At 47.4% G+C, this 23641-nt stretch overlaps 1 long non-coding RNA gene across 2 annotated transcripts in view; it reads right to left on the bottom strand.

The window, feature by feature from the left end:
• LOC135966130 (uncharacterized) overlaps positions 1 to 23641 on the bottom strand; it is a 112823-nt gene that overhangs the window by 57292 nt on the left and 31890 nt on the right. Inside the window, exon 3 of one of the 2 annotated variants that reach the window (XR_010579235.1) lies at positions 19159 to 19483. The exons of the other annotated variant lie outside the window; for it this stretch is intronic. This is a non-coding gene — a long non-coding RNA (uncharacterized lncRNA). Of the gene's footprint in view, positions 1 to 19158; positions 19484 to 23641 lie in introns of those variants that run through there. 2 annotated transcript variants of the gene reach the window in all.

Below are 23641 nucleotides of genomic sequence, written 5' to 3'. Positions count from 1 at the left end.
AGACTTCTGTGGCCCTCAAAGCATAACACGTTGCCTACTCTGCCCTTTACAGGAGCTTCTAGCTTTGCTGTCAGTTACAAAGTGTTTCTATAAAATAATGTCACTGATTCTCAAGCATGCCAGCAAAAGTCACACTTCTCAACAACCCTCAATGGAGATGCACCATCCTGTGTTTCACACAGATTTTAGATTTTTAAAAGCCAAAATAAGGGAGGTAATTCAGCTAAGTATTATAGTAACACAATTTGAGATACTTAATGATGTGTGACAACAGAATACTTGGCATTCCTGTGAGGCAATAAACTAGCTCAAACACAAAATAACAAATCAAAGCATGTTTTAGCCTCTCAATCAGTGAAATTGGAAATAACATTCAGTTAAATGACACTAAAAAAAAAAAAAAAAAGCACAAACAAAACAAATACTACTACACCATCACTCCTTAAATTTATTTAACTACTGCTGCCAAATAAAATGGAGAGACTTCTTACTGCAGGGTAATAATCGGCCATTGTCATCATGAAATAGACCGCTGTGCAGGCTCAGGCCCTCCAGCCCACAAAGGCAGGGGCAGGGAGGAGAAACGATGGCCAGAAACAAAGGGACAGGGCAACCATGACCTAGTCAGCAATTGTACCCTCCCACCTTTCTTCTGGACTTACAATTTTGGAGCCATCTGGGTTTACCTTCCTATGTCCATAAGTCAGCAAGTTCTCGAAGCCAGAAATCTACAATGCTTCTGGCAGCCAAGTCCTCTCGGCCTTCCCCCGTGTTTTAGGGCCTCATCAGCTCACCCCTGGATAGTATCAATGGCCTCGGAGCTCCAGTCAACCTTGCACTCCACAGACTCAAGTATGCCAAGAGCCACTCCAGGCTGCCACTGCCATGACCAAAGGCTTTCAGAGACAGTCGCCAGCACTGCACAAATCCATGTGGCTTCACCAGGCACAAAGCGGCTCCAGCATTCCATCCAGTCTGTCGCTGCTACCATAGCTGTGAGTCTAGGATGTGTCAGGAAGGGAAGGAAGACACCATGTACATCATCTCATTTAAGCTTCAGTGTCACAAGGTGGATTTTGTCGTGCCCGTTTTATGGATCAGGAAAGTTTTAAGGAGGGCAAGCACAGGGCCCTGCTGACACAAGAGCAAGACCCGCAGAGGCCTGGGCATGACCCCCGCCCCACGCTCCCTGGGTCCTGATATCCACTCCTCCCCCGTGGGAGCCTGATCCTGGGTCTGCCTGAATTGCTACCATTCCTAAGACACGACTCACGTCTGCCCACCTCCTCCTTTATCTGTTTCCCGCAGCCCAGAGGCGTGTGTGCTCTTCCATCCAGACAGACATCACACTTCAGCACCTGCATCTGACATCACTTCAGCCAAAAGCTTCTCTCAAACCTCCCCCCACACCTGCCGGTCACACAGGTCTGCACCCATCACCTTTCTCACACGAATTCTCACATATTCCTGTGTAGCACCATCCAACTGATGATAGTCTGAGAGGAGGAAGCTTTGTAGATAAGTCCACGTTCTACTTTGCTCCCAGCCCTCCGTCTTGCGTCTTGCATGAGGCAACCGATTAACAGCAATTTCATTTCAGCACAACATTTCCATTTGAAGAAACGCAGAGCATAGGGCTCTGGTCATAATTAAAAGCTTGTTTCATTTGTCATTTGAAATTCCATGTACTGCTGCAACAGCAGCACCCCCTCCTCGCCAGGCTCTGCCCTAAGGACATCTTTCTGCCAGCGCTCGATTCCCATCAGAACCCTGGCAGTGAGAGCCCCGCAGGTTTCCCAGCGCCTCGGGCTGCGGCTTCCACGCTGGGCCGGCACTGACAGGACCGGAATGGTGCCCCCAACAACTACAGGATCGGAAGCTGATCGACTGCTCTGTAGCATGGAGACATGTTAGTAATCCCCGACATTTCCACTGACAGGCTGCTCAGGTAAACTGGGAAAAATCCACAAACTAGAAAGAATCCATGGGGAGGAGCACTTCTCTCTCCAACCTGGCAGCAAACGGTGGCTGTGCAGACGATCTCTTCAGGAAAACTATCGCGACTGTATCTCAGGTCAACAACAGCCCCGCTGAGGGCCAAAAAATCAGCTCCCCCTGGCCCTCACTTCCTAAGGGTCAGCCCTCCCAGGCCACCTCTCCAGGAAGATCAGCTCTGACGCACCCACGACGGTCAGGAACCGGCTCTGGGACACATTTCCCAGGCTCCTGCCCACCGCCCTCTCTCTTCTTCCTCCTCCATCTCCCTCTTCACTCCCATCCGCCCTCCCCCTTTCGCTTCCCTTCTCTCCTTTCCTCTCCCTCCCTCATTTCCTTTCAGCCCTCACCTTCCTCACTGCACTTCCCTATGCAACTCAGCGGACGCATTCTCAGGTCAGTAGAGTTTTCTTTCACTCTGTTTTTATGGCAATGATCATTCTTAATGAACAGAAACCTGTTTCGGACCATGTGGATGCCACCTCCTGACCAACTGCTGACCCGCGGCTCCGTGTCCACTCAGTGACCTCACGGCGCAAGTGCCCAGCAGTATGGCTGTGACCAGGGGTAGCAACATGGGACATGAGAGAGGTATCCCAGCCAAGAGGCCCTGCAAAGCCTCCCCAGCAAACCGGAGCAAGGCCCAGGGCGGTAGGGAGAGCGCCGTGCTCACGATGTAGGCAGTTCAGCTTCCGCAAACTGTCCATCGACTGCAACTTACTTTGTTTCCATGGTTACAAAAGAATCATAAGCATTCTGAAATATGTTCTTGGTTTCATGTTTGCGAAATCTAAGCAACATTATAAGAAAAATCACTGAATTCTGCCCGAGGCTCTAGGGGTGTTTTCCTCTCTGAAAGGAGCCCCCTTCCAGGACTTGGGATTGAGTGACAGCCTTCAAAAATCACGGTTATCCTGGTGGTAACAGGGAACTCCTCAGCCCGCCAGGAGCTGGGGCCCTCGACAGCCCCCACGGTTCCAGACGCCAGTGTTCTAAGAATCACACATGTGCAGATAGCAAAGCTTGCTGCACACACGCCAGGTGCTAACAAGCCCCAAACGTCTCACTCATACTTGCTAACCACATCGCTTCTCTCAGCCTCCACGGCGTTTCACACTCTGCCTTTATATAGAGATGAACCATGCGTCCTGAGCACTACAAAGATTCAACTCCTTCCGGGAAGAGGGGTGCATCTTTCCATCACGGGGTCCTCACTCCAGCTGGCACAGGATTTGCAGAGTGGGCGAGTCTAATGTTGATGACACTTTCTCAATATTCCCTTCACACCCCTCCAAAAACAAGAGTGCTGCCAGCTTCTTACCGACGTTGTAATGAGCAAAATATTTTTCTCTTGTCACTTTTTAACATAATACTAGTGAAGAATGTGACTCTGCATGTACACTGTAAGCATCCACACCGTGAACATTCTGCTCTCCTGTGACTGTATTCACAGGTCACAAGGACAAAACTTCTCCATAGTAGCCTATATATATATATATTTTTTTTTTTTTAACATGACTTCCACTCATCTGAAAGTCACAGATGTAGCTTTTCCTTCATAAAAAGATCCAAATGATACACAAACCAGGTTTAACAAACACATTGGTCCAGGTGGGAAAATGACCCCTCAGTCTCCCTCCCCTCAAAGACCAGGGCAGCCAGGAAACTGCGCTCTCCAGTAAATGACAGCCGGCAGGATTCCCTAAATAAGCAGCCGGAAGATTCCCATCTCGCAGAGCACACCTTTCAAGACTCAAGATGCCTCCGCTCCCTGAATATCCGACGAAGAACAGGGCTACCCAACGGAGGACTGAGGCAGTAAACAAACATGTATTTGGCCGGGGGTGGCGGTTTATGCTTGTAATCCCAGAACTTTGGGAGAAGGAGGCAGGCAGATCACAAGGTCAGGCGATCGAGACCATCCTGGCTAACACGATGAAACCCCCGTCTCTACCAAAAATACAAAAAATTAGCCAGGCGTGCTGGCGGGCACCTGTAGTCCCACGTACTCGGGAGGCTGAGGCAGGAGAATGGCGTGAAGCCAGGAGGCGGAGTTTGCAGAGAGCTAAGATCACACCACTGCACTCCAGCCTCGGCAACAGAGCAAGACTCCGTCTGAAAAAAATAAAATAAAATAAAATAAATAAAATTTTAAAAGTTTTCAGCAAATAGCATCATCGACCCACAAATGAGAGGTACCGTTTTCATTCTAGGAGGGAAGCACTACAAAGCACGTATACTTTAGCCCTGTAAGTGAATTCTTCGGGCATTCCTGTGTCCGCTATCAAATGCAGCACATCACCTCAAAAGGCAAAGTTCTATAAGTCACATCCAAGGAAGGGAAAAATCATTCTAAGTTTTAGCCATCCAGTAAGAACCTGATCCAGAGAAGCCTACTTGTTCCAGACTCTAAGCGGCAATATATTGCTACAATGTAATGAAAACAAAGGGATAATTAAGAAAATTTCAATGCTAATAAAAGGCAAAAACATAATTAGATTTATTCTACTCTAGACAGAGCAGCCGGGCAGTTCACCCATACGTTATGAACGTTGCTGTTTTTCAGACAGGGTCCCAACTCTGTCAAGGCTTGACAGCAGGGGCGTGATCTCCACTCACTGCAAGGTCCGCCTCCCAGGCTCAAGCGATTCTCTTCAGCCTCTGGAGTAGCCGGGACTACAGGTGTGCAGCCATCATGCCCAGCTAATTTGTGTGTTTTCCGTAGAGATGGGATTTCACCAGGTTGCCCAGGCTGGTTCCCTGGGTCTCGAGTTCCGAGGCTCAAGCAATCCGCCCGCCTCGGCCTCCCAAAGCGCTGGGATTACAGGCGTGAGCCATCACGCCTGGCCCTTTTTTTTTTCTTTCCTTTTTAAGCGATTAATGTGCTTCAGAGACTTGTAGGCATTTAAAAAAAAAAAAAAAAAAAAGAACAAGCAAATTCTGTAAGGGAAAGAAATCATTAACATGTTTTACACACCTCAAAACTCAAAACAGAAATACTAAGAATAAAATGTATTTTATTCACAGAGGCATTCTTAAAGTTCTGTAAAAGTGACACCATGGACACCACCACATCACAGACGAGTGTGGCAGGACTGCTCAGATTCAGAACACATTCTAAACAGTCCTCCTGCCACTTTCCTCAGTGGGAACACTTTATTCTGTCTTTTATTCAAATTAAGTATCTTGCAAGGGAGTTGAAGAAAACTGCAGAGCAGATTTTAAAACTTCAATGCTTTTCTCAATTTTCGTCACATTCTGATGCATTTTTACCTACTACACGGCCAATAAGTTTAAAGCTTTTTGCATCGATAAAGACAATGCTCCTTGTAGCAATAGGCTTTTTCTTTTCTATACAAAGATCTATAACTTAAGCTAGTAAACTGGGCATTTCACAAAGATTTTGCACAATTCCTAGCACAGATTTTAGCAAAATAAAACCATTATCTTTCTGCAATTAAATAACCAAACATAGGAAACTGCACAGTTAAAATAACCATTCCATTATTTTATATAAACACAAATGATAAAGGAGAGTATGCTTTGGAAAACAGTGTTTCCATAAGCTAATGATGAAGCAGAAGACAGTTCCTCAGCCTCATATGACATTTGACAACCGAAGTACTCTGGCCCAAGCCCAGCCCGGTTAAATGGAGGGGAAGTAAACATGTGACCGACCGTGGTGGGGCACTGTGATAGCCACAGTCCAGGAAAGAACAGCTGACATGTTTCTTCTTCATGGGAAAACTGAAACATACTCGAGACACCTTAATTCTTTAAAACACAGTCTGCCCCAGTACTAACCTTAAGCTCCCATTGATAAAGATTGCGATAACCAGAGGTGTTTATCCAGGCCCTCGAAAATCACGGACATGGTACATACACAACATTTTCAAACACTCAATGCTGCCAGTATGTTAAATGCGCTGTGATACCGGAGGTCTTGTGCAGGACCAGAAGCATCGCAGCCTGGTTACCTTCCTGGTGTTCAATGCTTTGTATGTGCAAAGTCTGCTGTTACAATTTACTGGGCTTAATGTCATTCAGTTTGTCACAGAAGAGAGCTATGACATTTACTTAATTCCACACACAGATTCTCAAGTTCATCTTCCACCAATGACTGCCCTGTCCACGAGACAGCGGAGGGAAGACCCAGGAAAGGCCTGGGAGATGCCAGGTGCTCACAAACTGGTGTCAGTCTGCTGGTTCTGGCTTAAAGGAAAACAGACCTAGAAGAAACTAAAAGGACTCACTACATCTAATATCACAATGTTCTCAACTTTACCTTAGCCAAAAATAAAAGCGGAATAGCAAAACTACTCCAGGGCATGATTCCAGGGCTAATCTGAAACATGAAATATTTAGAAGACAAAGCTTATTGTGAGTGCAATTAATATACACATAAAACACTGGTTTCGCAAAACCCAGTCTTTGCGATTGCTTTTATAAAAAGTAAAATTCTCATGAGGATCACATACACTAACTGATTTTCAAATGAAGGGACTGGTAAACTTCAGGGCATATGATTTCTGCCACACACGAGGGGAGCAGTGAGAGAGAAGAGCTAGGATCAAGTGTGCTGAAGCTGTCCTAGGACTGAAATACAGTTTCTGCCAAAACAAAAACACAGGAGGCTGTCAACTTCGATAGCAAGCTCTGCTTGAGAGCGTCAAGATGTTAAAATTGCAAAGGGGCTTCTCCCTGCTATAGGCACGCGTGATCCTTGCAAAAACATAGCTCAGCATCATCAAAAATCAGGAAAGAACACAAGCCTTCCAGACATGAAATCCAAGAGCAGAAGGGAGCAGAGTCCAAGCTTGCTCGGCAGAACTGTTCCCGGACAACAGCACAGAGGACGTCACAGGGAGGGCAGGGCAAGCAACAGCAGCTTCCGTGATGCCGCAAGCAGGGCCTGAGCCAGGAGAGCAGTCTCCTCCAACCTGACAAGGAGGCGCGAGGAGCCACAGAGAAGTCAATTCAGGGTCTTTTTCAGAAAGGGGCAACAATGAGAAAATCTGGTCTTACCCAACCACCCCCCATCCACGGTAACAGCTAAACTCGCACGTGCGTCTGTCACCTTCCCCACCCCCTCTTGCAGATGCTCTTCCTGCACCCGGGTGCCTGTCTCCGTGCTGCTCCTGAGGCCACACCTGTTGCCATCCAGTAGTGACCACGAATTCACCTTTGTCCGGGCGAAGCAAACGCAGAGTTCACACACTCTTGTACAGGTTTGCTGGCCGAGAATCTAACCGAGCTGTCCAATTCCAGATGTGCTGGTACCAAGGAGAACGCTCGATGTCCGGCATTTATAAACGGTATCAGTGGGTTCTCCTGGGACTCCCAGGCAGCCGAACGAGGGAGGGAGCTGTTGCCCTGTTGCTCCGAGCCAAAGCAGCGCTGCGACGCAAACACCACAGGCCACATCACACTCGAGCACCGGTTGCTCGTTTGTGTGTTCAGAGTTCAGGGTACAGGCGACAGACAGGCCTGATCTCAGCCATGGGACAGCAGTGATTGCCCACAAGTCCCGTATCTAAGCCCCGACTTGCCCATCGGCCTTCCTTCAGGAACAATGCCCACCTCACAGTGCTGCCATGAACGCTAAGTCAGCACGTATATACACAACCAGATTCATTGCAATTGTGCTTTCTACCCCAAGTTAATACAACCAGGTGCTATCATCGAGACTGAATAACCAATATTAGAACAGAAGGTCAGGCCAGCGATGGTGGCTCAGACCTGTAATCCCAGCACTTTGGGAAGCTGAGGTGGGTGGATCACTTGAGGTCAGGAGTTGCAGACCAGCTTGGCCAACATGGCAAAACCCCATCTCTACTAAAAATAATTTATCCAGACATGGTGGCACACACCCTGTAACCCCAGCTACTAGGGAGGCTGAGGCATAAGAATCACTTGAACCTGTGACGTAGAGGTTGCAGTGAATGGAGATTGTACTCCTGGGCTCCACCCTTCCAGCCTGGGTGACAGAGCAAGATTCTAATAAAACAATAAAAGGTCAAGATGAGAACTGATTGCCAAGGTCCACAGTCCATATACTTAAAACATAAAATTCATTAGCTAGTACTTGATCAAGTTGCTGCTTTCTTCATTACAGTCTTGTATATCCTTCTAACACGGCTCAAAATGTTTACATTTGAACACACCTCGAGTATAACAAAATATAAAGTGCCTGTATTTCACAAACGAGCAATTTCCAGTAAGGCTGCATCCTGCTCTAGTTAATCCTTTGACAATGTAAAACTGAGCCATCCTGACATAGCACTGACACATGGTGCAAGAAGAATGACCTCCAATTAAATCGCTAGATTTAGAGAACACGTAAATATAGTTTATCACTAATTCACTAGCCATTAGCAAGATTTTAAAGGAAGAAAAATTATCAGGACTGTAACTAGGAATAAAGGCAAAAATAAACATGAAGAAATTAGTCACGTTTAAATCAATACCCTTTCTGTGAGGCCGTAACAAAGTATACACAGCAGGGGCACAAACTGTCATGCTAAACTGTCACCAAGCTCTCTATGAAGGTAGTAAGAGCGTCCCAAGTCGCAGAGCCTCGTCTTCCTATTTAAACCCTAAACAGCCAACACCACTCAGCATGCAGTGAGAGCTCTGAAAGCTCAGAGGAATGCATGATGGGATGAAGGGCCCTAGCCCTGCCATCACCCTGCTGCTTCTTAAAAATATAAAACAAACCCCTGCCTTCAAGGTGCCCAGATCTAACTAGTACAAGGTTTTGCTTTTGACAAGTTAACTACGAATGATGAAGACTCTCAACAGCTGTGTGAAAAGTAAGGCAACCTCATAAGAGGAACTTGGCTGAGACTAAACCCAGAGATGGTTTTTTAACCACAGAAGAGGAAAGAACTGAAGAACCTTACAGAAAGTTGACAGCAATTTCTATTTCTCTATGGTACAACCTGGAATTTACCTTTGAGACAGACTGCCCTTCTGTTCTGAAAAATCAGATTATTCTTGCAATCCTCCATCAGGACTGAAATTCCCAAAGGCATGGAAAACCAAGTACTAATTTTAACCCCCCCCCCCCAAAAAAAACTACCTATGATCTTAGATGTGAGATTTAGTATTCTCAAATTCCAAATTTGGAAATATTTTGCACAAAGTCCTTATTTTCCCTGTTTACTTGAAAGCTCTCTATTCTTTTGTCCTAAACATCTTCCTTCTCATCCTTCCAAACAATATCTGAAGATGAACTTACATATCGTTTTCAATGTCACAAAGAAGATACTACATTTGTCATGAACTGTTTATATTCACAACTCTAGGAGGGATTTTGCTACATCGTGAGGAATAACACGAGGCAGTTAATACGCCACGAATAAAGAACAGTAGAAAGTGGACACATTTCCTGATGAGTGCCGATTTCTCATTGAGCTGCTGACAAAGTTATAATACAGAAAGCTAGACAGCTGCTCTGTTAGTTCTACCTCACTTAAGTGACCGAGTCATTGTTGTTTCGGTTCCCTCTCTCGTCTGGGGATGAGACACACCTCACAGAGCTGTTTATGATTTCAGGAACACACACATCAATGAAGTGACTGTTCCTAAATCGTTGCAAAGGGTAGAGTAACCTGCCAAATTTCAACTAGGTTGTAACAAACAACTGTTTTCATCCTACACGCTCCGGTGCCAGCGAGATGGTGCGTTCTTGGATCCCTGCGGGAGCCCTATTCCTGGTGCCATAGAGCGCACACACACATTTACATCCACATAATGTACGTATATGGCACACTGTAACACGTGTATCTGCATAGAGCGTACACACATCCGAATACGTGGAGTGTACATAAGTGCACTACGTGCGTACAGAGTGCACACACATCCAGATCCATGTAGGGTACATGCATAGAGTGTACACACATCCAAATATATATAGTGTACAAACAAGTTCACTACGTGTGTACAAGCATAGAGCATACACACATCCATATAGGAAATGTACATAGGTATGCTAACATGTATGTACATGCAGAGCATGCACACACGTCTATATGCATACAGTGTACACAGGTATACTATAACCTGTATGTACATGTATATGGCATACACATGCACATCCGTATGTACACAGGTATGCTATTTGCTATATGTATACACATGCATATAACATACATTCTTATCCAATGTACGTAGGTGCACTACAGCATGCATACACATGTGCAGTGTACACATATGCACATGTATACAATGTACATCAGTACACTAACGTATAAAACGTATACACATATGCAATAGTGTACGTACATATGCAGCATGTATACGTATTATTGTGTACATATCCAGAAGTTTATTCAGTGTGCATAGTGTACATGCATGCTTGTGTGCACATACGTATATATACATCTGCAGAAATAATGTGCACATACCCACATGGTGCACGTACACAGGTATGTATATGGCATTAAATACATGCATGTATGTACACATGTAGAACAGATAGGTGTCCAACTAGTGTGCATATAATCATCCCCGTAGATACACACATATACACATGTGCATGCATGCCTACAGCATGCACGTGTGTAGGACACAAATGTAGTGTACATACCTATACACTGTAAATACATGCAGTGGAAATACACGTAGTATGCGTTCACCACATACACACATGTACATTTATACAGTACACATACACCGAGACCCAGAACGGGTCATGAGTATTAACACGGCGCAAACGCTTCCAGTTCTACCTAAGTGAATTTTTTTCAAACTATAATAGAACTCATATAAAAAGGGTTTTAAGGAAATCAATACAGCTAGTGACAAAAACAGTGGGAAGGGCACAACCACTTTCCCTCAGAGTTCTGGGCCTGACCGTGGAAGTTCAGAGGTTTCCTAATGCAGTACACATCAGAACTGACTCACAATGAAGCACTCCTTAAAAATTAAAAATGTGTCCTCATGTTTTGGCCTTTGAGACAAAGCCTCTTAGTTAATCGAGTTCTGACTGAATTTGACTCACAGTACTCTGGCAGATTCTTCATTTTCTGGTGAGACAGACGAATGTCCCAGGGTGAGGGCAATGCCAGCCGTTTCAGGGTCAGCTTTTCGAGGAGCGATGTCTGGCAGAACACAATCCAACACCATAGTAGGATCCCCCACCCAGCCACTTAGACGCTTTCTGGTACTTACTCTGTCTGCTTGTCTCCCTTTCTTGAATTCAGCTGGGGGGAGAAAAAAAACCAAAAAAATCAAAACCAAAAACAAACAGCCCATGTGTTTGTGTGTCTGAAAAGTGAATACATCCACATCCAACTTTCTAAATGATACACGGCAGGTGTTGATGGTCACCAACCAGTGGCCACTGTTGACAAAATACAAAGTCATCTGCAAACATGAACGAGTTTCTAGGAATACAAAAGTCAAGGGAATTTACTTCACATATTAAAGCTCTCAAGGGTGCTCATCAAAAATATATTTAGAGGTTTTCCTTTCAAGTTATTTTTGAAGATTTTTAAGTTGCAATACTTAAAAGCCTCTGGGAAAAGAAAGGATACAGGTATCTGGCAGATTTATACTAAATGATTTTCATGTCTTTTTGATAAAGTTAAATAAGGTCAGCCTTGAAGTAATGGGTTCCACTACTCTGAGGCTGTGGATGGAATCCACACCACCACCAGACAATTGAATAAACAGCAAGGCTTCACACACAGGACACAGGCAGTGAGCCAGCCTGACTAGTTGTCAGCTTCTGGGTCAGTTCTACCCAGTTCTGGCCAGGCCCCACTGGAGATGAAAACCTGCCCTTTAGAAGCCTTCAAACCCCACCTTTCAAAATCTAATCCTCTTCAACTGAGGCCCAAGTCCAAAAATCTACTGACATCTTAGCCCGCGTTAGGCCAGCTGTCCCCCAGCCTTTTTGGCACCAGGGATGGGTTTCATGGAAGACAATTTTTCTGGGGGGTGGTTTTGAATTGCAACTGTTCCACCTCAGGTCAGGCAGCGGATCCTCATAAGGAGCACCTTCGAGATCTCTCACAAGCAGTTTACGATAGGGTCCCAGCGCCTAGCAGAACACACAGCTAATGATAGGGTCACAACACCTAGGAGAACATGCGGCTTATGATAGGGCTCCAGCACCTAGGAGAACAGGCGGCTTAGGAGAGGGTCCCAGCACCTAGGAGAACAGGTATTAAATGAGTTGGCAAAGCCAAAATCCACCGGATCTACCACTCCAAAGCAAACATACACCACTGCCCAATATTGATGTGAGCCAAAAACATGGAAGTCCTGAGGGCCCACACTGACCACAGCCAGACACCACTTCTGCAAGAAGCAAGCACGCACCTAGAGATCACCAGTGATGACCCAGGAGAGCAGCTTTGAGCAGAGACAAAGGTGAAGGAGAGGCACATGGGCCAGGGTGCTGGGTGTGCCCGTCTTTGTGACCTCACTGAGATTGCTGACCTCTGGCCCTTGGTGTCCCTTCCTGTGGAGGTAGCAACCCCCAAATCCCTGCCTCCCTTCAGCACTGACTGAGGCGGCCCTGAAGTCTCCCCAGGGCTGAGACTGTTTCTAAATCCTGTTAACTGCACGCCCACATGAAAAACAAAAAACAAAATATCAAGTATGCAGACAGGAAAATAAAAATACGTGAATCCTCCCTTATTCAACAGGCATTTAAAAAGTAACAGGAAAATTGTGATAGTCTTTAAACAACCACCAGCTATCACGTCCTCTTGAAATGTTTTAGCTAATCAGGAACATCTTTACCAAGCACTTGTGTGTTCAGGAAATCAGTTGACAGGTCCCAAATAACCTCGGAGCCTGCGACCTGACCCCCACTCACGCACATCACCTCTCCAGAGGAACGTGTCCTGGACACCTTTCAAATGGTGAGGAACAGGAACAAGGGTAGCTTTCCCTCAACACCACAAAACAAGCTCGACCCCGAGGAGCCCGGAGAACAGCGACGTTTGTTTAGATGCTTTCCCACTGTCCTTGTCAGAGCAAACATTCCCATCCCACACCGCCCAGTGTTTAACTCTCCCTGGGATACCAGCAGCCGTCAACCCTCAACAAGCTGGAAACAGAGGCCAAGCTGATAGGAGGCCTCTCTCCATTCCTTACTGAATTCGCTCAGGACACGGATGTTCCCAAACACATACGGCCCCGAGTATTCCACACCTGGGGAACATTCAAACAGCAGACTCTGCAAAGACGTTCCCCTCAAGAGAAACTCAGTTTCTAACTTCCCTTAGGGAAAAACAGGAGACCCAGAACTTTCCAGAAAATCAAGTGTGAGAGGAAGACACTCACCTCTGGCACTTCCTAAACCTGCCTTCCCGCGGGTGCTCAGGGATGTCCCCGCGACAGCCCCGTCCACCCAGGACGGCAGCAGGGCTCAGGCAGCCAGCACCTGGGCAGCTGGCGAAGCAACCCCAGGGTGAAAACGCCATCCCAGGCACCACTTCCCGGAGCCCCTCAGCAAGAAAAACAGAGGTGGGACAGAACCGAGGGCTGACTCGAGGCTGGGGAGCCACAGACCCACACAGCTCAATCATCGGACATGCTCTTCTGTGGACAGAGCCCAGGGAGAGGCCAGCACAGAGACCCTCGTGCCGGCTCCACGGGCCAGCGTCCTCCAGGGCTGCAAGTTTGTGATCACAGCTTCAGAATTTGGTTCCAGAATCTTCCGGAATCAAAGACGCACCAAACTGTAAAGCTGCCAGGACAGCAGGGCCCAGGAGCAGGCTCAGGGGAGGACCACTTAGAAACCCCACACACAGCATACACGTGTGCATGCTTACTCCACACATGCCACCGCTTCACCCAATAGTATACACGCAAACACATGTATGTACTCCATACACACCCTCAAATACACTCACCAAATATGATGCGTGTACACACTCCACACACACCCTCAAATACATACGACACACATGAACATGCTCACTCCACCCACACCTGCTAAATACACTCAACCACACATGCACAAACGTGACACACGTGCACACTCATTCCAGACGTCACACCCCTCACCAAGTACACAGGTGCACACACCTCCAAGTTCAGAACCTGTAGACTCCACAAGCTTTGGTTTCCCCCACTGTTTCTCTCATCACATGAGATCCACACACAGGTGTCATTTACTGACATCTAACACCCGGGGAGGCCCTTAGACAGAACTGCAGTCACAAGTCGGCTTCATTCAGGCATTTATCACCAGCCTCCTGAAGCCACCTCCTGTCCCCAGGGGGAGCGGGGGCCGAGACCGGAGACATCACTGGGCTTACAGATCCCCAGGCTGGCAACCCAGCGAAATGAGGAGGGCTGGGCCACGGCCCTGGAGGGAGACGGGTACTGGCTCAAGGATGCGGAACATGAGTCCTCATTTCCAGACAGTGTCACCTACGACAGCGTCAGGTGAAAGCCAGTGGTTTGGCATTCCTGGGATAGACAGTTCTGGAAATACAAGGGAAGCTTTTTACTCCTCCCCTCTGAACACATAAGGTCCATGGTCCCCTCACATCTAACACTGGGAATCCGAATCGGTGACTCCTTGTCCACCTGAGGACCACCCAAGAGGATCCACACACCTGCTACAACAGCAGCACCGCACCTGGTCTGCAGGGGAGCAAAGCAAATCCCACCTTTATGACTAAAACTGGATTACCCCGACACTGGCAGCCTGCAGTGTGTGTATCGTCAAGCCCCCACGTCTGTGCCACCTGCAAGAGGAACACAAGCCCTTAGTCCCAGGTTCTCAGGACGGCCTGTGAGGTAGATGCTGGCACCTTCCCATCTCCCAGGGGAGAGGAGAGAAGGCCACGGTCAGGGCTTGCATATCAGGAGGGTCGGGATTCAAACCCCATCTGCCTCACAAAGCAGTCCTTACCGTTCAAGTGACTTCTATCATCAGCCTTAAAATGTACCACAGTTACCAGCAATTCTGAGTGCTGTTCCTTGGGACGTCATAAGCAAACATTTTGTTAGAAAGGTTTTGCCAAATCTGCTTTCAAAATCCTATGGTATGAAATGACTAATGAAAATTTGAGCTATGAAATAAAGCACATAGTTAAATGAATCCCAAAATGACTATCGCGAAGGAAGTTTTAACTTGAAGTGAAAAATATCCTCCAAATGACATCAGCCAGAATTATCTTCAATCATTACTGATCCCATATGCTTCAGGAATTATACAGCATCATCTCAGATATGAACTTAAAACCATTAGCTGAATGCACATTTCAGCACAACCAAAGTTCTGCTATAATAAGCAGCACAGGCGTCTCTGGAGAGGATTTTAATTGGGACTACAAACGATGTGCACGATCGTGGTAAGAGGTTTCATGCTGGCTGTTCTCCAAGGTGCGACACAGAGAAACACCACTAACCTCAAAGACACCTGCTGCTTTGTAATGAGATGAGAGACGATGTGGACGGACTACTGTAAATATTCGAAAAGGAGAAACAATGCAAGGAAAGAATTGTATCAGTTACCCTTTACATTCTTAGAAAAAAACGATTTTTCTTTTGGGATGATTTTAAAAGAAAATGACATTTCTGGATTTTTTTTAACTTTTCTTTCTGAGACAGGGTCTTGGCTCTGTCGCCAAGATTGGAGTACAGTGGAGCAATAGCAGCTCACTGTAGCCTTAAGTGATCTTCCCACCTCAGCCTCCAGAGTAGCAGGGACCACAGGCACGCACCACCACACTCAGCTAACTTCTGTTATACAGATGGGGTCTTGCTATGATGTCCAGGCTGGTCTTCAACCCCTTGGCCTCAAGTGATCCTCCTGTCTTGACCTCACAAAGATTTAGCCTAAGCGACCATGTCTTATCGGAAAACAGACATTAGAGCAAATGCATTTCTGTAAGATTTTCTACCTCTTTTCACTGGAGAAAAAGGTGACTTGCCTCCAAGGGTCGGAGACAAAGACGTTACTGCAGACAAGAGCGCTGTGCATCCCGGGAACCGCTACACCACGAGGCACGGCCGTGCACACTGGACGCAGGAGTAACAAACGAGGCTAGCACAGGCCGATGCTGGCCCTCTCCAGAAGCAGGCCTATCCTTCCTCCTCTCCTCAGCCCCCTCTCCCTTCAGGCCTCAGTGGCTGCTGACAGCGGAGAGGCCACAACTAGAGGAGGCTCTCAACTCCACCAGGGACAGGAGTCCCGGACGCTGGGGACTCAACTGCTGTCCTCCGCATCCACCTCCTTCTGGTCCAGCCTTCTCAGGAGCCAGGCGTGGCCACTTTGACCCTCTTTTCCCTTCTGTGGCTCCTACAAAAAACCAGTTCAGAGAGCCCAGGCTGCCTTGCACTCCAGGGATACCTGGCACAGGCCCCCTCCATGTCCTTATCCAAGCTCCTGGGGCCAGAAGGGTCTTGCAATATTTCACTTTCCAGTTGACCATCCCCAGCCTGAACTCCAAAGTGCTCTAAAGAGCATTTCCTTCGAGTGTCATGAGGAAGCTCAGAATGTTTCAGGTTTTGGAGCATTTTGGAGTAGGGACTCTCAGCCTTAATTTGAACCTCTTCAAGGAAGCCACACACTGAAGCCCCCGATGTCCCACCCTACACAATCCCAGCACACCATCTGAAGTCCTCAACAACAGATTTTCTTTCTTCAAAAATAACCACAAGTCACAAACTCACACGCAATCACAGAAGGGGGTTGTGGACACCCACACAGATGATGAAATTTAACTGTCACATTTTTACCTAGGTAATTTAAAGTCATTCCTCAAAACACACCTGTTTTATTGAGTTGCATTTTAAGGTGAACACACACAAATCATTTCAGGGAAACAAACGTCACTTTGGGCTGCGTGTGGTTTCTTGACTCCCGTGAATAACTCAGCGTTCACCCTCACTTCTGGATAAGGGAGACGATGCAAAGAAAACTGTTAAAACAAAGACATGAAAACAAGTTTAAGAAGGGTTTGAAAGGTTCCTCCTGTCCTCCTGGAGGGGAGACGAGGATGCCTGGAAAGCTCACGGGGGACAGGAGTACAGCCTCCTCGGTGTGTCATGGACGCTGCCTCACCAAGGGGAGAGGATGATGCCTGGAAGGCTCACAGGGGTGGGAGCACAGCCTCCTCAGTGCTTTCTACACTCAGCAGCTTCAGAAATTCCTGCAGAAGCAGAACACATCATGAGAACTGAGACTGGAACACCCCAAAGAAAGGGATGAGGGGTCAAAAAAAGCATTCGATCATTACCAAGGAGCGCGGGCATGAAGCCGCTTCAAAGGCCGTGTGAGAAGTCACTCATAGGCGTTTCAGAAAATAAGGGTAGTGCGAGATTGCTCGATCAGCTCAAACAGGCTGCCGTCCCTCAGGCCATGAAGTCCCTGAGATGAGCCTGTCACTGAGCAGAAGTCACTCGCATCTCTGCCAGAGAAAGTACTACAAGCTGACACATAACCTCATGAAACCCAGGCTTCAGCCGGTCAACAGTGAGTCTGACATGGTACATCCCTCCAGATAGTTAAAGACCCCAGGGGTTCATCGGACAACCTCGAAGGGCTGTGTCTGTCCAGCTCCTTTTCCAAGTTCTGGATGATTTTTCCTAATGCACTATAAGCAACATGTTCCAATAGAGATGTAATTAACTGGATGGGTGTCCTCTTAATTTTGAAATTAGAAACACACTTGGCCAGGCACGATGGCTCATGCCTGTGATCTCAGTACTTTGGGTGGCTGAGACAGCTGGACTGCTTAAGTCCAGGAGTTCAAGTCCAGCCTGGGCAACATTGCAAAACTCCATCTCTACAAAAAATACAAAACTAAGTCAGGCATGGGGACACATGGAACATGTGCCTGTGGGTCCTGGCTACTCAGGAGACTGAGGCAGGAAGATCACTTGAGCCTGGGAGGTTGAGGCTGTAGTAAGCTGTGCTCACACCACTGCCTGGGCAACAAAAAGGTTTTTTTGCCTGTCTCAAAAAAACCAAAGAGAAAAAGAATTATATACCTGACTAGGCCAAAATAAAAGAGGCCTTCGCTGCCTACATAAAGGGCTTTCAGAATTCACTTCCATCCTTAGGAAAGGGGGCCAACACCAGGCTGTGTCCCTTAAGATGCCCTGTCTCATATGGGAAAAAAAATCAAGAGAAATCAAACAAAGGCCATAAAATACATCAGTTTCAACACTAAAATTTGATAGTATGCTTTAAATTGAAGATGAGTTAAGTCACATTTCCAAACCTCTGAAAGCACGGTTACTGGGAGGGATTGGTTTGCAACACACAAACGCAGCTCTGTAAAAGTGCCCAGGCTGGATGAAGGCTCAAACGTCAGTGCAAGGAGAAAGTCTGAACAAACTCTCTCCTGCCCTGCTGCTGTCCTCTTCCAAAACACACTGTTTATCTGTCAGTTTAGAACAAGGCCTAGGGAGGTGGGAGGCAGGCCTGGGAGGGTCACCTAGCATCCAAGCTCCTCATCCACACAACTGCACGAGGCTGAGCTGAACAGTACACACAAACACAATTAATTCTCCCCAAAAAGAAGACGGAAGGCAGCACACTGCCATGCCAGGCACCCTGCAGATGAGAAGATTGAGGGGAGCCAGAGGTACCTTTAATCTTGCTTGCATGGTGGAGGGAGAGGAATAATGCCACTCACTTGAGTGTTGCACAATTCTTTCTAGCACTGAGTGGCAGAAAACAAAAATTATAGATGCTTCCTCAGATAAATGTTTCTGAAGAACTGAACATAAATTACGTTCAGGAAATAGCATTATGAATGCCTCAAGTGCTTCTGTTTTCAATAATCCCAGAGTAATTCTATACACCCGGGAATCAGTCTCACCCAACTCCAGGATCACGGCCCAGGTGACGTGGGCACACATATCCTGAAGCTCCAATACTCAACTACAGTGGGGCGAGTGAAAATGATCCTGGGTATAATTTACACGGACACAGGAAGGTGGCTGAGCCCCAAACCCCTAAACCAGGAAGACCAGTGTCCTTCAGGGTCCTCACCTCTGTCCTTTCGCAGCCTCTGGGAACCACCACTCTGCTCTCTACTGACACAAACGCCCCTCCCAAGGTACAACACCAGGAAGATCATCATTCAAAACTGAGGAACGTGGCAGAACAAAGCTGTCAGGAGATTTTAATCACAAACACTACTTGTTACATGACCCAAAGAAGATTAAAATCCCAGGCCCTTCAAGACTGAATGCTATCTATACTTAAATGCATTTCATCACCATATTGGGGGGTTATTCCTTTGTTTTGCTGCAAATATATCCAACTGCTGTAAAAGGAAAAGGCAATTTGTTAACGAAGCTTCTTGGAGTGTCTCAACAGGCCTCGAGGTAGCATAAAAGGCAGGACTTCCTGGCAGAAACGCTCAGCTCTGAGGTCAGGTGGAGTTCTTGAGCACCAACCAAGGCAAAATAAGGTCGAAGACCACACCACACTTTCCTCAATCACATCTTCATTCCACCTTTCCTTCTATTTCTCACGACTTCACTGGGAGAAATTGTGCTAAAAGAAAATGGAAACACAGACATACATAGGAGACCCTACAGATGCTGAGAATGGGTACAGCCCTCACAGTCCGAATGTCCTTTCAGGGCCATCTGACCTGGCTGGGATCCAAGTATCCGAGGGCAGGATTGTATGTCAGACCCGTGAAGCCAAGATTACAGCCACTGAACGGCAGTTTTCCATCCCACGGAAACCGGCCTTGGTAGGGGCTTCCTCGGGGACCACCGACCTCAAGCCACCACCCGTCAACTACTTCAACTAACCTACATCATGGCAGAGGCCTCCCTAGGCAGACCAGCCCTGCCCAAGTCCTGCTTCATGGCAAACCCTCCAGACAAACGTCCTTGGCCTCTTCCGGGAGGCTGTGCTCGGAAGGTGCCCTCATTTACTTCTGTGGCTCTGAGACATTTAACTAGAGCCCAACACATTTCTTCCTGTTCACATAGTATTGAGTTAAAAGATTTTTATGAGTAAACTTTCACTGGGAAAAATACCATTTCAGGAGCCCCAGTGACCACAATGAAAATGTTTTTACCTTCCCTTACGTGACATCGGCAACGCCAGGTCCAGGAAACGTTCTGGATCTCAGATAATGGCAAATCCACTCATAGTAAGTCTTGGTCTTGTTTCACAAGCTATCAAATGCTGCCCAGAAGCAGGAAAAACCCCACAACGTGGCAGGGAGGGGCGACCAGCGTGAGTTCTAAGGCCAGACCACCCGGGTCTGCTGACAGCGTGGTGAGGGGCAAACAGTGCAGGGTCTAAGGCCAGACCGCCCGAGTCCCGCTGACAGTGTGGCTTCAGGAGTTTCCTAAACCCTCTGCTCTCCAAGTTTCATGTCAGAAAAATGCAGTGATAACCGTGTCCACCTCGTTTAAATATGTATAATATATACTCCAAACCTACAGCCCTATAAAGGTCATTAATCCTAGTTATCCTCAAGGCATTGAGCGATCAATAATGAGCCATCCCCCTGGCTGCTGACCTGCCACAGCCCCACCCTCCGGAAACCCCGCATCCACACCAGCCACACAGGATGAGGGCAGGGAAGGAGCAGGACTGTGTCTTGGGAACTTAAACTCTGGAAGCTGAGTTAAATCAGTGCCGCTCAAATCTTGTCACCAACTATCTTGTTAAATTGGGAGATTCCATCTCTGGGGATCTTGAAGGAACCTGAGGTTCTACATTGAGTGAGATGAGCACTCGTGCTGCAATGAGACGGCAGGGAAAGCAACCGAATCTGGGGTCGCAGCTGCCTGAGGCTTGGGTCCCACCGGGAAAGTGGCACCAGGGCCCTCAGGACAGTGGCGGAGGTCCCAGGAGGCAAGTCCCGGCGCAGAGACTCATGGACCCAAAGATTGCTCCAGGGCCAGGAGGGGCTGCTGTGCTGACAGCCACGAGGCAGGCAGCCTTCGAGCTCCTCCAGCTGCCATCCTGCAGGCAGGGAGGACAGTGTCCAGACCACCCTGGGGCTCCCCCCAGCCTGCCAGGCTGGTACTCTTACTCCAGCCACTGACAAGAGTCCCCATGTTGCAAGCTAGGTTGAAACAGTGCCTCAGGCCTCGGGGCACATGCACCCCCCTGCAGGGCTGGGATGGCTATTCCCACACATCCCCAACTCACAGCAAAACTTAAAAATGAAAGTTGGAAGATACAGCCAGGAAACCAATGCTCAAGAAGCAACTCCAGGGTGACTCTTCCTAGAGCTATTGCTATTGAACATCTTTAAAAACATTTCCAGGGTGACTTCCTAGAGCAATTGCTGTTGAAAATCTTTAAAATTCTTCATTTCAAAATTAGCTTTTATTACACTGTCTTCCCTATTCTACCAAGACTCTAGAAAACAAAACCATTACAATTTCCAATTCTATCTTATAGCAAGTTAGAAATACACGTTTCCTCAAAGGATTCTACATGTTTCCTTGGCAATATCCTTTCCACGCCCCGTACTACTGCCCACAACAGAGAAGGCTTTTCCAACTCAACCCAACCCAACCCAACCCAACCCAACCCAACCCAAGGGCCCTGAGATAGGCCCCTAACGAATCGTCTACAAACTCTTGAGACAGGCTTGCCCTGACAAATCATCTGCAAACTCCATCTTCCATTAAAAACAGTACCGAAAATGAGCATATTACCACTTTTTAAAAATTACTGTAAAGTGGACAGTGTTCAGTTCTGTGAATTTCGGCACAAATATTCCCATAATCATCATCACACAAGCAGAACCGTCCAACAGCCCCAAACCCACTCACGGGGCCTCATAAGCATACCCTCCCATTCTCAGCAACCACCCTCTCCGTGTCCTCCCATGACTCGGGTCTATCTTTTGCGAGCGTTGTGGCAAAACACTCGCAAAATCACAATTTCCTGGGCATCGTGCTTGGAGGTGCACCCAGGGTGTCCTGTGATCAACAGCCAGGCCTCGGGGCTGCTGGGTATTTATTATTCCACATATGGCTGTGGCACATTGTAACCTGTTTTGGACAACTATAGACAGCGCTATTAACATCTGGGCACAGTTTTTCTTAAACATCAGATTCTGTTTCTCTAGGGTAAATACCCAGGATTGGGGTCACTGGGACCCACGTTTGTGTGAGTTCAGTTTTGTAAGAAACCGCCAAGCTCTCTGCACCGTGCTGAACCCCAGCATCGCACAGGAGTCCCGACTGCCTGTCCTCACCAGCACCTGGGGCTGTCGAAAGACCTTAGTCAGGCGCTCCAGCAGGGGTGTGAACAAATTCACTGCGGCTTCGGTGCACATCTCGGTGCAACCAGTCATGCTGAAGGTCATTTCAGATGCTTTCGGGCCATCCTCCCGTCCTTCTCAGCGAAGCATCTGTTCAGGTCTCTTCCGCTTTTAAGTCAGGTGGTTTGTTCTCTGTCATGAGCCATGGGAGTCCTGTGCATTCTGGATACGAGTCCTTTGCCGGCTGCATGGTTCGTAGACATCTTCTCTCCATCTATCGAAAATGTGTCTCTTCAATTCCCTAGGGGTGTCTTTTATATTAGAAGTTTAATTTTGATGAGTCTTACCTACTTGTTTTCTTCCTTGATTATGGATCATGGTATGGCTAAGAGCTCTCACCCTAGGTCTCCACAATTTCCCTTTGTTCTGCAGGTTTTGTAGTTTGGTATTTTACATTCAGGGCTATGATCCACCTTAATTTTCATACAGAAATTTCTCCCTGTTTTCACTCTTTTGCATATGGCTGTCCCATAATTCCAGCACCATTTGTTGAAAAGACTCAAATTCCACTGAACTGCTTTTGCATCTTTGGATCTGTTCTGGACTCCACTCTGTCAGCTGACCCGTGTGTGTGCATCCTGAGCATAATTTATGACTTTAGTGGCTGTCTCTGTGAAAAAAAGTAACTCTGTCTGGAAGCAAAAACTACATTAGAAGTGCTCTAAATAAGATTCTTCCTGTTGTCAGGAGAGCAAAGCCACTGCCCTAAGCAGAGGTGAGGCCTCAACAGCTCCCAGGCACAACCTTAACACACAATGGGGAAGGGAATTCATTTCAAGGGCCACAACGTGAGACCAGCATAGCCATGAAACTGCAATAATTTCACAACAGAATGAAATTCATAAAGAATTGCTCAGAAGCGTGTGATAAGTTACATAAATCACTGTTCCTTAAATTCTGACGGTTGACTAGAACAGAAATAGCTTCACGGTACAGTTCAAACAGGAGAAAGGTAGGTAGGGGTGGTTTCCACACCACACAGGACCTGCAGGAAAGGGACACTCTTCCTCGAAACGGGAGATCCCGGGAGTGATGTGATAAGCCATGGTGAGAGGCACGGAACTGTGCAAGCCGGAGTCGCGGCCTTTGGCCCAGCACGGAGCATGTGTCCATGAACGACGAGGCTCAAATGTCAGGCCGGGGCAACCGAGGCAGTTATCAGGGGACAAGAAAACGAGCGCACGGTGGAGGCAAAGGTCTGAAATCGCGCGGCAACTTCGAGTCAAGTGGGACAAACTGACTCAAAATACAGGTTCCAAAAACCACCACAGAGAGCTGCTCCTCGGGTCTGGAAAGGCTAAGTGACTAATGCCCACACTGAGCATCTGCTCCCAGAGACGACCCTGGTGACCTAAGGCCCAGCTGCTCCGAACCCGCGCCGAACCTCAGTGAGGAACTTTGTTGGT

Source organism: Macaca fascicularis, chromosome 11, assembly GCF_037993035.2.
Source record: "Macaca fascicularis isolate 582-1 chromosome 11, T2T-MFA8v1.1".
Taxonomy (NCBI): domain Eukaryota; kingdom Metazoa; phylum Chordata; class Mammalia; order Primates; family Cercopithecidae; genus Macaca; species Macaca fascicularis.
This window is presented reverse-complemented; position numbering and strand designations above follow the sequence as displayed.